The sequence below is a fragment of the Rhinolophus ferrumequinum genome, chromosome 6 (genome assembly GCF_004115265.2).
Source record: "Rhinolophus ferrumequinum isolate MPI-CBG mRhiFer1 chromosome 6, mRhiFer1_v1.p, whole genome shotgun sequence".
Classification (NCBI taxonomy): domain Eukaryota; kingdom Metazoa; phylum Chordata; class Mammalia; order Chiroptera; family Rhinolophidae; genus Rhinolophus; species Rhinolophus ferrumequinum.
Window position 1 is genome coordinate 82,492,896 of NC_046289.1, and position 15,415 is coordinate 82,508,310.

The 15,415-nt window shown below is 41.9% G+C and overlaps 1 long non-coding RNA gene across 1 annotated transcript; it reads right to left on the bottom strand.

The window, feature by feature from the left end:
* Positions 1-3,279: 3,279 nt before the first annotated feature.
* On the bottom strand, positions 3,280-12,878 carry LOC117023807 (uncharacterized). The gene is made up of 3 exons (XR_004423261.1): positions 12,664-12,878; positions 5,417-5,513; positions 3,280-4,211 (listed from the first exon to the last, which is right to left on the bottom strand). It is a non-coding gene; the product is annotated as an uncharacterized LOC117023807 (long non-coding RNA).
* Between the last annotated feature and the right edge of the window lie 2,537 nt (positions 12,879-15,415).

Consider the following 15,415-nt stretch of genomic DNA (forward strand, 5'->3'; position numbering starts at 1 on the left):
ACACAGAGTAAGCTGAATGGATAACAAGACTCTTACATATGCTGCCTACAAGAGACTCACTTCAGATAGAAAGACACACAGGCTTAAAGTGAAGTAATAGAAAAAGATATTTCATGAAAATGGAAATGAAAAAAAAAAAGCTGGGGTAGCAATATTTATACCAGACAAAATAGACTTTAAAACAAAGGGTATAACAAGTTACAAAGAAGAACCCAATAATCCCACTTCTGGGTATTCACCCAAAGAAACCCAAAATACTACTTCAAAGGGACATGTGCATCCATATGTTCATTGCAGCATTATTTACAATGGCCAAGACATAGAGGCAACCTGGGTGTCCATCAATGGATGAATGGATAAAGAAGAGGTGGTTCATATATACAATAGAATATTACTCAGCCACAAAAAACATGAAATCTTGCCATCTGCAACAACATGGATGAACCCAGAGGGTATTATGCTGAGCGGAGTAAGCCAAAAAGAGAACGATAAATGCCATATGATTTCACTTATATGTGGAATCTGAAGAACAAAATAAACAAACAAAATAGAAACAAATTCATAGATACAGAGAATATTTTGAAGGTTGCCAGATGTGAGCAGCGTTGAGAGGATGTGTAAAAAAGGTGAAGGGATTAAGAAGTACAAGTTGGCAGTTACAAAATAGTCCTGGGGATGTAAAGCATAACATAAGGAATATAGTCAATAATATTGTAATAACTATGCATGTTGTCAGACGGGTACTATATTTATGGGGGTGATCGCCTTGCAAGTTATATAAATGTCTAATCACTAAGTTGTACACCTGAAACTAATATAATATTGTATGTCAACTGTAATTGAAAAAATAAACAAATTATTTTTTAAAAAAGCGAAAGCTTATTTATTCCTCTTTGGAACAATGCAAAAAGAAAAATATGTTATAGGAATTATTAGTAGTATGAGACCATATTTATAATTATATCTATTGTGTGTGTAGAAAATAATCTAAAATGACATACATCAAGGTGTTAGAGATAATCTCTAAGTGATTAGAATTACAATTTTTCTACTTTTTAAGTTTACCTTTATTTATTTGTGTTCTTCTATCTTAATATATTTAATAACACTTAATAGGGATACTGTATTGCCATACAAAAAAATTAAATAAATAAAGCCTTTAAAATAAAAAAAGAGAGAGAAAGAAGGAACAGAGGAAGAACAGAAGAAGGGGGGAAAGTGGATTCGAGCTTGGAAATCAGGTCCAGCCACTTTCTAGGTTTTTTATATTAGGCATATTTTTATCTTTTTGGGACATTAGATTCCTCAGTCATAAAGTAGGGATACTGCTACCTGTTCTGTCTTCCTAGAGAGGTTATTGTAAGAGGTTATTACAATAGTTGCACAAGCCTGCCCTGATGTAAAGCATGTTATTAAACATCTTAGATGTGATCAGGGCCATGGGAAGTACATGCAAAATGAGGGATTCTTTGTACTTCACACAGTCCTCAATGGCATCACTTCCCTTCTTCCCTAGAGATGTCACTCATTCAGAGCTCCCTCAGCCCACCTCAGGGAAACCCTTCTAAAGCTCCTTACTGTAAGAGCTGGCTGGAAGTTGAAATTCAAGGACACCTCCTTTGTGCCCCTCCTTATTTCTTTACTTTCAGGGGGAGCTTTTCAAATGAGATCGATAGCCCCTTGTTACTCAGAAACCTTCCATTTTCCAGGACACACTGACTTGCTCCTCATTCCTCACCAGATCCACTCCCCTCAACTACAATTGCTGTCCACCACCACTTCTCTTACTCCCACCCTGACCTTCCCCAGCTAGATGCTGCCACATTGGGATTTTGCACAGGGCTTCAGAGAGGGCCTCAAAGTTGTGTTCCTCGAAAGACGTCTACCAGGATAAGAGACCTCAGTGCTGAGGACATTCCCCTTGGAATAAGGTTGCTTCGAAAGGCCCAGTATTCAGGCCCAGAATCCAGGAGAGACTTAAAAGTCTGATCCAGGAAGTGAGTGTATCTAAAAATTAAGCACTTTTCCATCCAAAGCTTTGGAAATCAGTCAGTGTCAACTTCAGCCAAGTCATAAAACCTGAACCACCAACCCATGATTTGACTTGATCCTCACTAGCAAAGCCACTTGCCCTGCAGTTGATACAAAACAACAACAACAAAACAACAACAACAACAACAACAACTCTCTAAAAAGAATCCTGAATTAGGAGTTGTTAAAGAATGCAATCCCTGGTCTCATCTGTGCCTCTGGCTAGCCATGAGATCTTGGCAAGTCATTTAACCACTTGAATCTGTTTCTTCATCTATAAAATGAAACAATAACCACACTGGTTTCATGCAAAGTAACAATCCTATTCTGTAAGTGTACTCACAGCTTCAGCCATCTTTGATTCCTCTGTTGGTCTCTAGAGTTCCTCTTACTCTGTAGTCTAGTCTTGCATTTTCCTTCCCCTACTCTCTTGGTAGCTCTCGATTCTTTTGCGTCCATCTCTAGGTGTTCACAGAGTAGGGCTGCCTCTGCCTCCTCAGCTCCCAGACACCAAGGCTCTCCTCTTCCCCCATGGGTTCCTGCCTTAGTCAGCTGTCCTCCAAGGACAAGCAACCTGGCAGTAGGAGCCATGGAACACACGAACGGACAAGACACTAAGGAACTGCCGTGGGTTCTTTGATAGAGTAACAGGACTTTTGTGGTAATCCCAAGGACCCTCTCTTTGCATAGAAAAGATTATAGAGAGCTACTTTGATTTTTAAAACTTAATCCTTAATCTGTTAAAGTTACAAACTTAAAAACCTAGGTCTTCCTTAAACTTTTAAATTTAATTTAGAGATATGATTACTCTTTATAAATATAACAAATGTTAATCACCTTTAAGAGGCCTTTTAATTAATGTTTGATTCCATTTACCAATTTAGTTTACGAAACTCATTCAAACATTTTAAACCATGTTTATATATTTAAAATATTTAATTTCTCCTGTAAGTATGTCAATCGTCTAAAAACCTCTTCTTGCTCTAATAAACTTTTAAAAAGGATAAATCTTAGAGACTCTCAAATATTCCAATACTGATAGCAAATTTAGAATTTCTTTTAATTTAAAATCACAAAACTAAGTCAATTTCTTAATAACATATTTTAAATTAGTATCAAAAGGATGATCATTACTCTATAAATTTAGCAAATATCAAAAATACTAAATGTGTACAAATTAAGAAAATTATGAGATTGATGATTCTCTTAAATATTTCTACATTTATTTATAAATCTTCACAGGATTAAACATGCTTACCCAAAATCCACAGTCATTACGGTTCCTACTTGGTGTTATACATTCTATGGGTTTGGACAAATGTATGACATTGTAATGTAAACTATAAACTCTGGGTGACTGTGACGTGTCCGTACAGGCTAACTATAACAAATGTACCATTCTAATGGAGGGTGCTGATAATGGGAGAGACTATTTACGTCTGGGGATGTGGGCGTGGTTTATGGGAAATCTCTGTACCTACCCCTCAATTTTTCTGTTCTAAAACTGAACATAAAACTACTTTAAAAAATAAAGTCTTAATTTTTTTTTAATTGCTTACCTCTAAGGAAACAATGCCATCTTAAATAGTCCTCGGTTTACCACCCCCCGCCCCGCCCCTGGCAATTTTGGAGATGCCATCTCGGCTGGATTAGGTTTTTTAATAACCAGAGAGGCCCCTGTGGCAACACCACAGACACACTGAGACCAATTTCTGAGTTGCCTTGTCTCACAGCCTACCTCCCAAAGATTGAGATGACACCATACCTGATTCTTTCTCTCCCAGCTTGCCATTTGGTTAGTTTCAAACAATCTATTTGCTACCCCACCCTATTTTGAATTTTCTTCTTATCCTTTTAGCACCACAGCTCTTACAGATATTTCAGTGCCACCCCATGGAATTCCTCACAGTTTTGTCCAACTCTGTTTTCACAGTTCCAAGATAAAGCCACTGACCGATGGAAGACGATGTCGTAGATAGAGCATATTAAAATTTCTGGATGGCCTCCACTATAGCACCCTCCTCTCTATAAGGACCATCCTCCTTTCTCTACGAGCAAAGAAAGAAGGCACTCTTTCTCCATAGGAGGGCCATCACAGTCACTTCTCATCTGCCTGATCTCAGGGTTCTTCCTGGAGAGTCTTGAAGGCCGACCAAGGTCCAGGCATCCCAGGGTCAGTCCTAAAAGCCAAAAGGGGCTGATCAGGTTGGCGAGTGGTTTTAGTTCCTTTCTCTCTCTCTCTCTCTCTCTCTCTCTCTCTCTCTCTCTCTCTCTCTCTCTCTCTCTCTCTCACACACACACACACACACACACACACACACACACACACACACACCTCTATACAACTGATCCTCTGTGGCCCTGATCACAGGCTCATAATCATTCTCATCAACTATCATGAGGCCAGGCACCTCCAAACTGAAATCTCTAAGCAGCTTACACAAATTCTATCATATCCTTTAATCATTGACAATGGAGCTGCATAACCTCTTTCCTTCTTTTCCAGCACTCTTACTTTAATACCTGTGCCAAGGCAGATAAGTTGAATGACTAGCTTAAAACAAACCATTTGGGGATGGGGGCCGCCATTTAACAAAATAAATGGACAAGTCTCCCTCTTCCAACCAAGAGGGACCAGGGGTGCAGTGAGTTGAGGTGCAGTGAAACAGCACTGGACATCGAGTCAGAAGACTTGTTCTCTAATCCATTTCTGCTACAAACCAAGCATCCTGGGCCCAACCTCTGTGAGCCTTAGTTCCTTCACCTGTGACATCACTGACATGGAGATAGGAGTGACTGACAATGGTGTTTCCAAGATTAAATTTAAAAGCACATAAAATACTTCAAGTCTTTTCTTCAGTTGGCTACCAGGATCTGACATGCTCCTGCCTCCCGGGCTGGTCCACCTCAGTCTCTGCTGGTTCCTCCTCATCTTCCCAACCCCTACAGATTTGGTTCAATACTTGGACTTCTGCTTTCCATCTCTACTTACTTACTTGATGATCTTATCCAGTCACATGGCTTTTGATATCACCTGTAGACTGATGGCTCCCATATTCCTATCTCTAGAACTCTCCCCTGAACACCAGACTAGTATTTCCACCTGCCTACTCATTATCTCAGCTCGAGTGATAAACAGGCATCTCAAACTATATATTCCAACTCCACTCTCCTGTAGTTTTTCTTGTTCGGCAAATGGCAGTTCCATCTTTCCAGATGAGTGGATCCAAAATCTTGCAGTCATCTATGACTCATCTCTTGCACACCTCCCCTCCATTCCATCAGCAAATTCTTTGAGTTCTATCTTCAAAAGATATCTTAAATCAGATTATTTTTCAGTACCTCCACTGTTACCACCCTGATGCAAGCCAATATTACATCTCACCTGGATTCTTGCTATTGTTTCCTAAGTGGTCTTCTTGGTTCTCCCTTTACCCTCTTCCAGCCTCTTCAGTCTGATTTCAACACAGCAGACAGTGATCCTGTTCAAATACAAATTAGATCATGTCATTCCTCTCCACAAAACCAATTTCTACCCATCAATTCAGAGAAATTACTGTTATACATCATTTACTATAGAAAGGGGACCGTAACATGCCTACTTCATAGGGTTGTTGTGATGATTAAGAGTCAATATATGTAAAGCACTTAGAGCTAATACTCACTGTTTACTACGTATCAAGCACTGCCCTACATACTTTATATGCACTAACTCATTATATGTTAACTCATTAAATCAAATAAGCATTTTGAGGTATGTATTGTTATTATACCTATTTTATGGTTGAGGAAACTAAATTACAGAGAGGTTAAATAACCTCCCCCCACCCGCCAACGTCACACAGCTAGTGAGTGGCAGAACTGGGTTCCATTGCAGGCAGTTGGCCTCCAGCCTGTGCTTTCACTACCTTGCCTAGTCAGTAAGCCTTCTTCTGTGATAAATTCTTTAGGTGGTGAATAGTATCCCATCACATGGAGGGACCATTAACTTACTTACCCAGTTCCTCACTAAATCCTCTGATCATTCCAGAGGCTCTCACTTAAGCTAATAGATTCATTTATTCAAAAATATTATTGAGTGACAATAGACTAGGCACTGGGGACATAGCAATGAACAAACAAAAAATGGACACACAATTCTGTCATCACAGAATTTACCTTCTTTTAAAAGTACTTTTTGTAATGGAAGTGTCACTAGTGGCCTGACTTGCTTATTGACTAATTGTTCTCTCCTGAGGTGATCAGGCTCAGCTTCATTCATTTGGCACATCTCTTGGGCAAGGCACTTGGCTAACTTCTGTGGGAGGAACCAAGTGATTCAGCCATGGACCTTGCTCTCACAGGAGGTTGTACATTAACATGTGCCTGGGTATCTCTAAGAAGCAGTTCTCATCAAACTTGTTTCTGGGTCTGTCCTCTGCCTTTTTTCATTTGCCTACCTCGCGTTAAACATCTAAGCTCCCTAAGACGGAAGGACATTCACGTGGTTTCCTTCTTCTCTTCCCAGAGAGCCCAGAAGAGTGCTTTTAATATAGTGGCTTCACAATTGTATGTTCTTTATTGAGTACCAAGTTCTAGAAAGATTCCTCAAGAAATCTTGGCCACAAATTTATTTGGCCACAAATTTTATTCCCCATTTTTCTACCCTTATCAAGGCCACAGGAATTTAGTCCATCAGCAGACAAAAGAAGAACTAAGGCTATCAGCTAACTTTTATAATTATGAATATTTTCATTGTCCCCTTCCTGACTAGTTTTAACCATTTAGCCACTAGGATGGAGGAACCCTGATAATCTACTGAATGCTCACCTCAAAAGACAAAAGATTAATCGTGTGTCTCTGTCTCTGTCTCTGTCTCTGTCTCTCTCTCTCTCTCTCTCTCACACACACACACACACACACACACACACACACACAGAGACCCTGTTTAAAATCCTTCAATGATTCCCATTACACTTAGGGAAAAAATAGCCAAATCCTCAGAAAGGACTCCAATACACGAGGCCCTGAGTGGCCTGGCTTCAGTGTCCTGTGTGACTCCCCTTGCTTTCTGCACTCCGACCACAAGGCCTATTTGTGGTTTCCTAAACAAGCCCACTCCATTCTGCCACAGGGCTTTTGCATGTGGAGTCCACTTCTTCCTAGAAAGCATTTTTTCTGTAAGCTTCAGATTCAACTTAACCTTTACTTCCCTGGACCAGTCTTCACTGGCCCTGGGCCCCAGACTCCACCCGGCACCATATCTTCTCAAAGCATCAGTACCTCTCCTTTAGGTCTCTCTATTCATTGGTTCATTCATCCCAGTTGTAATTTTACCTGTATATGTGAAAGTATGTCATTAATGTCGCTCTCCTCCATTAAACTCTATGCTTCATGAGTGCAAGGACCATTTCCGGGTTTGCTCACTGTTGTACATCCAGAACTGAGCAGGGCTGGAAACTTTAAAAAGTGCTCATTCATTCAACAAATATTTAACGAGCACCTTCTGTGTGCCCAGCCCTGTTCTATGTGCAGGAGATACAACAGTGAAGATGCCAAAGTTCCTGCCGACCTGGAGCTTATGCTAGTTTTGAAGAAGAGACGAAAAAATAAATAAATAAGCAAGGTAATTTCAGGGAATGATAAGTGTTATCAGGTGAAGGGAATAAGATGTGATCATTGGGTACGGGGTGGGGGGTGGCATGCTATTTCAAATAATGGTCAGGGAAGGCCTCTATGAGGAGATGCCATGTGAGCAGAGTCCTGCACTCTCTGAAGTGGGGCTGGATTTTCAGTGCAAAAATTGGGACAGTCCCAGGCAAACCGGACGGTTGACCACCTTAGCACAGAATGCTACCGGGAGCCTGGCTGCCTGCCTTCAACCACTTACCCAGGAAAATGGGACTCCTACATCTTCCAAATCTCGTTTCCAGAAACGTTTACTTTCTGAGAAGTTAATACAGCTTAAATAACTTAATAATTGCTTTGTAACAATGAGGAGGCTTCTCAGGAATCCACACCCACTCAGTTTCAGAATGATCCTGGCTTTGGAATTCCCTGTCACACCAGGCCCCCTGCTACAATCCTCTGGCTGTTGGAGGCCAATATTTGAATTTCCATTTCTGTGGAATCCACTCACCAGGAAAAACTCATTTCTTCCCTCACTTTGGCTCACACTCCCATCCTGGAACCTTCTCCCACATTATCCCTTGGTGGACTCTTTCTGCACTACCCCCATCTGGCTATGCTTCTGGAGAGTTCCACCCAATAATACACTATAACAAACTAGAGTAACAGATCCTTTCACAGTAGTAGTCCTACTCCTTTGGGCACCTGTTCAAGCAGACCCTGCCTAAATAATTAGGGACTGCCCCCTTGGCACAGGTGTTAATTCTTCCCTATTCTTCTTACTCTACCTCTTTAATGGATTGCAAAAAAGTTCCCTGGTTAACTTTACTTTTTGTTTCATCTCCAGTCAAATCCTTAAGCCACTGTTAAAAGCTTCTCTTTTTCTCTTATTCTCTTTTCCACCTTCCCCTCTCCATCACCTTCTCCCGTTGGCTCCCCACCTCCTCCTACTGATCTGAGTGGCTCCAGAGCCAAACCTACAGGTTCTAGTTCCAACTCTCCTTTCCCCAACTGTATGGACGACATCAGCACCTACCTCATTGGGATGTTAAGAGGATTAAAAGAGTCAATATACAGTGAGCACCTAGAACAGTAGTACACAGTAGGCCTTCACATGAATTTACTGAACCAATGAAATGTTAGCTCTTATTATTGTCTCCAAGATCTGAGGGCTCTTTGTGCCCCTGCTCAGAGAGTGTCTGCCTCCTATTGTTTTATTTGAAGAGACAAAATATCGTTTTGCCCAAATGCCTCCCTCCCAACTTCAAAATCCCTACAACTAGCATTTGTATTTAACAGAGCACATGAGGAGAGGAAACATTATAAAACAATTATCCCATTCTTTTTCCAAAAGAGTTTATCAGATTAGATAAAAGAAGAATACCGGGGACAAAGCTGGATGGGGAGGAGAGAGTAGTATGTGGCTTGTTTAGAGGAGAAGGTCAAAAGGGGGCTCTGTAAGGAAGGGCGGCATCGGGAAGGCACTGGGCTCTGAGTGGGAAGGGAAGCTGAAGCAGGGGGCATGGAGATGTGGAAGGGTCATGGAGGCATTGGAGGGGCATGGAGAGGAGCGATACAAGACAAAAGTCATCTCAGGACGGTGGAACCAAGTCCTTTTCTAAATCAGCACACCTTGCCTTCCTAGCTCTGCCTCATCCCGGCTGGGCTGCTCACTGCAGGCATCTGGTGAAGAGAAAAGAGCCTGGATTTTCAAACCAGCATAAACTCAGAGCAAATTCCAGTCCTACCATTTACTAACAAGATAATCGACCTCTCTAAACCATTGATTCCTCCTCTATATAAACAAAAACATTCTTGAAGAACCGCTGTGAGGATTATAAAGGTGACGCATGTGATATGCCAGCTTAGTGTCTAGCTCCAAGTAGCTGTTCAGACCCTCACCATCACCCCAGCACATGCTCAGAGCACGCTCAGCCGGCTTTCTCAACACACATTAAATCCGTCACCTCTTGCACATTTTGTGTCTAGTTTTTAAAGGTAATCTATTACATCCAATTCCATTCAGCAAAGATCTTACAGAATGCCAAGCACTAAACTAAGTGCTAGAGATACAACAGGATCAGGCCCCATTTGCTCCCTCCCCCAATCTCCCAAAACTTGTAGCCTATAGGGAAGACTAGTCATAAAATATGCATTTACAACAATAATGAGCATTCCAATAAGGGAAATAAATGAGCTGTCAGAACACATATAGCTCTCATAGTATTTAATAAATACATATGAGAGATCTACATCATTATTCTATGTCAAGACTCAGCAATCAAGTACATCCGCAATAGAAACCTACAGACATATCGAAGTGGAGTTGATTTTTATGTTGGGAGGAGTTACAAAGTTGACACAACTGAAAACTACATAAGCAATCACCTTTAAAAAAAAATCCCTAAATTACCCGTAAAATAAAGTACATGGTTTTGATGTCCAACCATGTATAGCTGTCTGTATGTAAATAAATAATCTACAATAATAAAAAACATTTAATAAAGAATAAATATGTAAAATATAAGCACAGATTTTTATTACACAGAAGAGACCAAAAGTTGAATTAGAAAAAGTTTGCAAAATCAATGTTCTTCATGTAAACACTTTCAGTAGAAATGCTTGTTTACTTCCTATAAAGTGCTAAAGGGCCAGGATACAGCTGGAATGCAAAACATTCACACTCTTCAACGACCCTGGGCTTTCCTCAAAAAGTGTAAATACAGTCCACCCTTGGACAACCTGGTTTGAACTGCATGGGTCCACTTATACGTGGATTTTTTCGATAAATAACATATGTGGACTACTATAAATGTATTTTCTCTTACTTAGGATTTTCTTAACATTTTCTCTTCTCTAGCTTACTTTATTGTAAGAATACAGCATATAATACATATAATATACAAAATATGTTAATCCACTCTTATCAGTAAAGCTTCTGGTCAACAGTAGGTTATTGGTAATTAAGTTTTGGGGGAATCAAAGTTATATGCAGATTTTGAATGCAGGGGGGCGAGTCAAGTCCGGTGCCCCTAATCCCCACATTGTTCAAGGATCAACTGTAAAGGCAACAGACTCCAGAAATCATCCTTTGGTTCTTGTAGGATCAGGTTGATGTTACAGAGTAATAGAAAGAAAACTAACCCCCAAAACCTTATTAGCCTTATATCCTTGGACAAGTGATAGAATCATAAAATCTCAAGGTTTTAAGGGAACTTACAGATCACCAGTCCAGCCTCTCATTAGATGTTTCAGTGCTTCCCAAAGGATCAAACAGTCTCTACTTGTCATTCCTGTGACAAGACACCACTCATTTCACCCAAGAACACCTCTACGAGTAATTTAAACACACAATTACTTCAAAAATGTTAATACATCAAAATAATGTGTTACATCAGCACCTCCCTGGTGTTGCTTCATTTTAAAAATATTATGAAGAATTTACTCTGCAAACATCCTTATTGTATACAATGGTCATACAAATTGATAAGAAATCATTAAGATCTCAATAAATAAGTAAAAATATAAATAATCCCATTTGTTTTAAAAACTTCGATGTGGCCTTATTTAATAGACCAAAAAACTCTCACATGTTAAACCATTAAATCACAAAGGTTATGAAAAATGATAATATGCAATATTAGCAAAGGAGCAATAAAACACTTAGAAACTGCTGGTTGAAATGTAGATTGCTACAACTTTATGTATTTCAATTTAGCAATACTCATTTGTCAGAGAATAAAGACTAAGATCACCAGAGGCTTTGGGCAGAGCTTGTTTTTTTAAAATCACAGCTGAATCTACTAATTTTACCAGGCAAACACACCAGTGGAGAAATTTGCAAAGTAGAACTCTGACTAGGGTTCTACTCAGAAAAGTCAGGGGGGGTTTAAGTGCCCTGCAGCAGTTATTCTAATTAAGCACTGAAAACTATTTGTGCTCTAGATATGTAGTTGGTTTAAATAAGTCCTATTACTCATTATTCGGAAGAGTCTTCAATCAGGTGGGGGGAAGGGGCTTTATAGTTCATGGTTCTTTATTAGCATCCACTGGTTAGAACCACTTTGGATGAAACATAATCTTTAGTTTTCATATTTCCTAGGCAAATTCTGCCATATAAGTGAAAAATTTATATTCATTCATTCATCCACCCACCCACCCATCCATCCATAGACTTGAAGAAACAACCCCATACTGGACACTAGCATGCAGTAGTAAAGCAGGCAGGTAAAGAAGGCCATGAATTAGCACTCGTGGAAATTGCCACTTAGCAATGTGATCCTGTCATGAAAATGTTTATATCGTTTGACCTAAAAATTCCACTTCAGGAAACCATGCTAAGGAGATAATAAATAAAGTGGTCAAATATTTATACACAAAGATAGTCATTGGAGTATTACTTAGCCAAAAAATGTAAACAACCTAACAATCGGGGAACTGTTAAAAAATACATAATACATTCATAAAATTGACTATAAAAGGTTTAATGACATGGGGAAATGTGTATGATATAGTACTAAACAAGGTATATAATATAAAATAACATAGATTGTGGTCTCAGTTATATTAAAATGAATTTTTAAAATACCTAGTAGAAATATACCTGAAATGCTAACATTATTGGTATATGAATGTTGGATTATAAAGGGCTTTTTTCTTTATATTTTAGTTTGTTTTTACAAAAGCATGTATTAATTTTATAATCTAGAGTGTGGCAAACTCCCTACCCCTTCAAAAAAAAAAGAAATCAGAACAAAACCCCAAAATAGGCAAAACTGAAAAGTACTCTTTGAGTGGCTCAGCTCTGTGTTTGCAGTCAAGATCCTGTAACCTAGGACTCCGTGTTTAAAGGCAGAATTTCCATGAGAATTAATCTCATTTTTGTTCCTGCTGACTCTATGGAAACTGCGCTCCCCATGGTTTACCCAAGATGAGCAAACAAGAGAACACAGAATTTTCTGAGATGCACAGTTTCTCTCACTCCCCAACCCTCAAGTTCCAGGACCAAGGAGAGAAGATTCCCACCTCTGATTTTTAGGGGCCACGGTAGATAAGGCGATTCCTTTCCCGTACATTCTCATCTTGAGCCTCACAGAAACCCCATGAAGAGGCAAAGTGAGCATAATCTGAAGCTCAGCGATGTGAACCCACTGCTCCAGTCCCTGGAATTGACCAGAGCCTCAGGGCTCAGATGCAGCCTCGGGGCTCCAGGCCGGGCCTTTGTCCATGGCAGGCACCCACGGACCTACTGGGAGGAGCCAAGGAAGACAGATCGTTGAACACTGGTCATACAGTAAGCTCAGCTGTGTCCATTTGAATCTACCAAAAGGTAACACCTGAGGGAAGATTTCACACCTATTACAGGCATACCTATAAGGCAAGTACCTTTTAATATAATGTAAGACGGGGTCTTAAATAAGACCCTGTCTTATTCTAATATAAGACCGGGTACCCGGTCTTATATTAAGTTTTGCTCCAAAAGACGCATTAGAGCTGATGGTCCGGCTAGGTCTTATTTTCGGGGAAACACAATAATACAAACTCTCCCTCCTCCCCTTTTTTCCCTCTTGTCTTTCCAGTAAACACAGGACAATGGAGGGGGGGGCAGGTGTCGCTAAATAGGCTATAGCAGCACTAAAATTTATTATCCAAGACCTAAGTACTTCTATATATAAAAGTTATGGTAAATCATTCCTTGTCAACAAACACCTAAACATATGCTTTGATTTCCTCATCTGTCAAATGGATTGAAGGGTGTTACATCCTTCCCATCCTTTCCCTGTCGTAGGGTTGGTTAGGGATCAACTCAGATAAAAACAACCCAGAGAGCACGTGGACTAATAGATGGCTCTTTTCTTGGGAAAGATGCTATAAACTGCAAACCCAGGGCGAGGCCTCAGGCTTCGGTGGACTCACCCTGGAGCATGGGAGTGGCTAAACCCCAGCGTCCCCATGCGCCAGTGGAGGCCCAAGGTGCCTCTGGCTGCCCCTGCCCTTGCAGAAATTCCCGGCTGCTATCGCTGCGGATCAAAGATCGCAGCCCCGCTGCAACCATAAAGCCGTAAAGGGGATCAAAATCGCCTGCAAGCAGCCAGGCGACAGAGTGAAGTCTCCCCCCACCCACGCGACGAGGACGGCCCAAAGCCAGGCCCACCGCGCCTGCGCGCGCAGCTGTCCCGGAATAAATAAATAACCGCGCGGCGGGCGGTGGCCCCCGCCTTGGCGCCCTGCCGGGCCGGCCCCGCTCGCCGCTCACGTAGCGAGAGCGTGAGTCAGCGCTCCGACCGCAGCCCGGAGCCGGGGGAGGGTTCCCTCGAGCCGCGCCGGCCGCCGGCACGTCCCGCCGCCCCGCTCCGCCCGCCGCGGGTGTGCAGCGCGGCTCTCCGCGGGGGCGGCCAGACTGCGGGCGGGGGCGCCTGGGCTACGCGGCTCCCTTGGCCCCAAGGTGACCCCCTCGAAAACCTCGTCCCCTCGGTGTTTGCCGGCCCGAAGGAGGGCGGGGAGGCAGCGTGAAGGGCAGAACCGAGCCCTGCCTGCGGTCCTTCCACAGCGGGAACTTGGCCTTCTAGTCCCCGCGAGCCGCGCACTCGCTTGCTCCCTTTTGGCCTGACGGGGTTGTTCCACCCCGCGCCCTCCCCAGCTGTCAGGAGGGGGATGGCAAAGGAGCTGGCGGGCTGGCTACAGGGGGTCGTGCCCAGGGCAGACTGGAGAGGCTGAGGCCCGAACAGTAAGGGGGGAAGCCCCTTATCAATTTCATCTCACAGGCAGTGGGAACGTATTCGAGTCGGCTTGCATTTCCTCGAGTCTGCACCTGTTTAGTTACAGCCACCAACTGTATAAGAGGAAGTTGCCTACGTGCCTGACGGCTGAAGGACAGAATTGGAAGACTAACTGTGTGAACAAAACAGTACCTTCTGTTCAGATCTAGACCTACAGGGTTGCAAGACTGGGCCTCCTGAGGGCAGAAGAAATTTCAAGTCCTCTTTTGCCCTTTGGTAAAATAGTCTTTCCCAAAGTAGGACACTTTATAAAGCTTTCGTTTCCGTGCATCTGGATGTACCTATGTCACTTTCTCAAAACCCATGCGAGGGACAAGCACGTTATGGGAAGGGACACAGGAAAAGGATGCTTATGAAGGGAGAGATACATGGGGAAGGGGAAAAGGAAAAGTTAACTATGAAAGGAGCGCTGCGCAATGAGTGATGAGTAGAACATTATTGATCCCCTAATTGGACGTCAGGCATGTCTGGACGCTGGCGACGCAAAATAAGCCTCATGGCCCCGGCTTTCAGGAGTTCATAGTTCAGAGAGGGACATCAACTAAGTAGAGAGTTAAACATCAGGGAGTCGGTGCAGTGGTTCAGCATCCAGACTCAGGAGCCAAGGCTGTTGAAGTTCCCCTGCCAGCTCTGCAGCTTACACACCATGTGACTTTAGCCAACTGATTTTCCCCACCCCACTTCATTTTCCTCGTTTGAAAAATGAAAATGGTGAAAACAGTACTTTTTAGGGCTTTTCACAGAACTAAATACATTAATACAAGCAAAGCACTTGAACAATGTCCTACATTCGCTATGCACTCAATAGATATTATTAAAAGAATAAATGAAGTAGACACAGGCAGGGCAAAGCACAGCAAAACAGGCTGTGTACTGCACAACTACAGAAGGCACATGCATATACATGTGAATGGAACTTTCCAGAGCTGTGCAGCATGGTAGTCCCAAGTACAAGTATGTCTATTTTAACATTGTTCATAATAGCAAAAAAAAAAAAG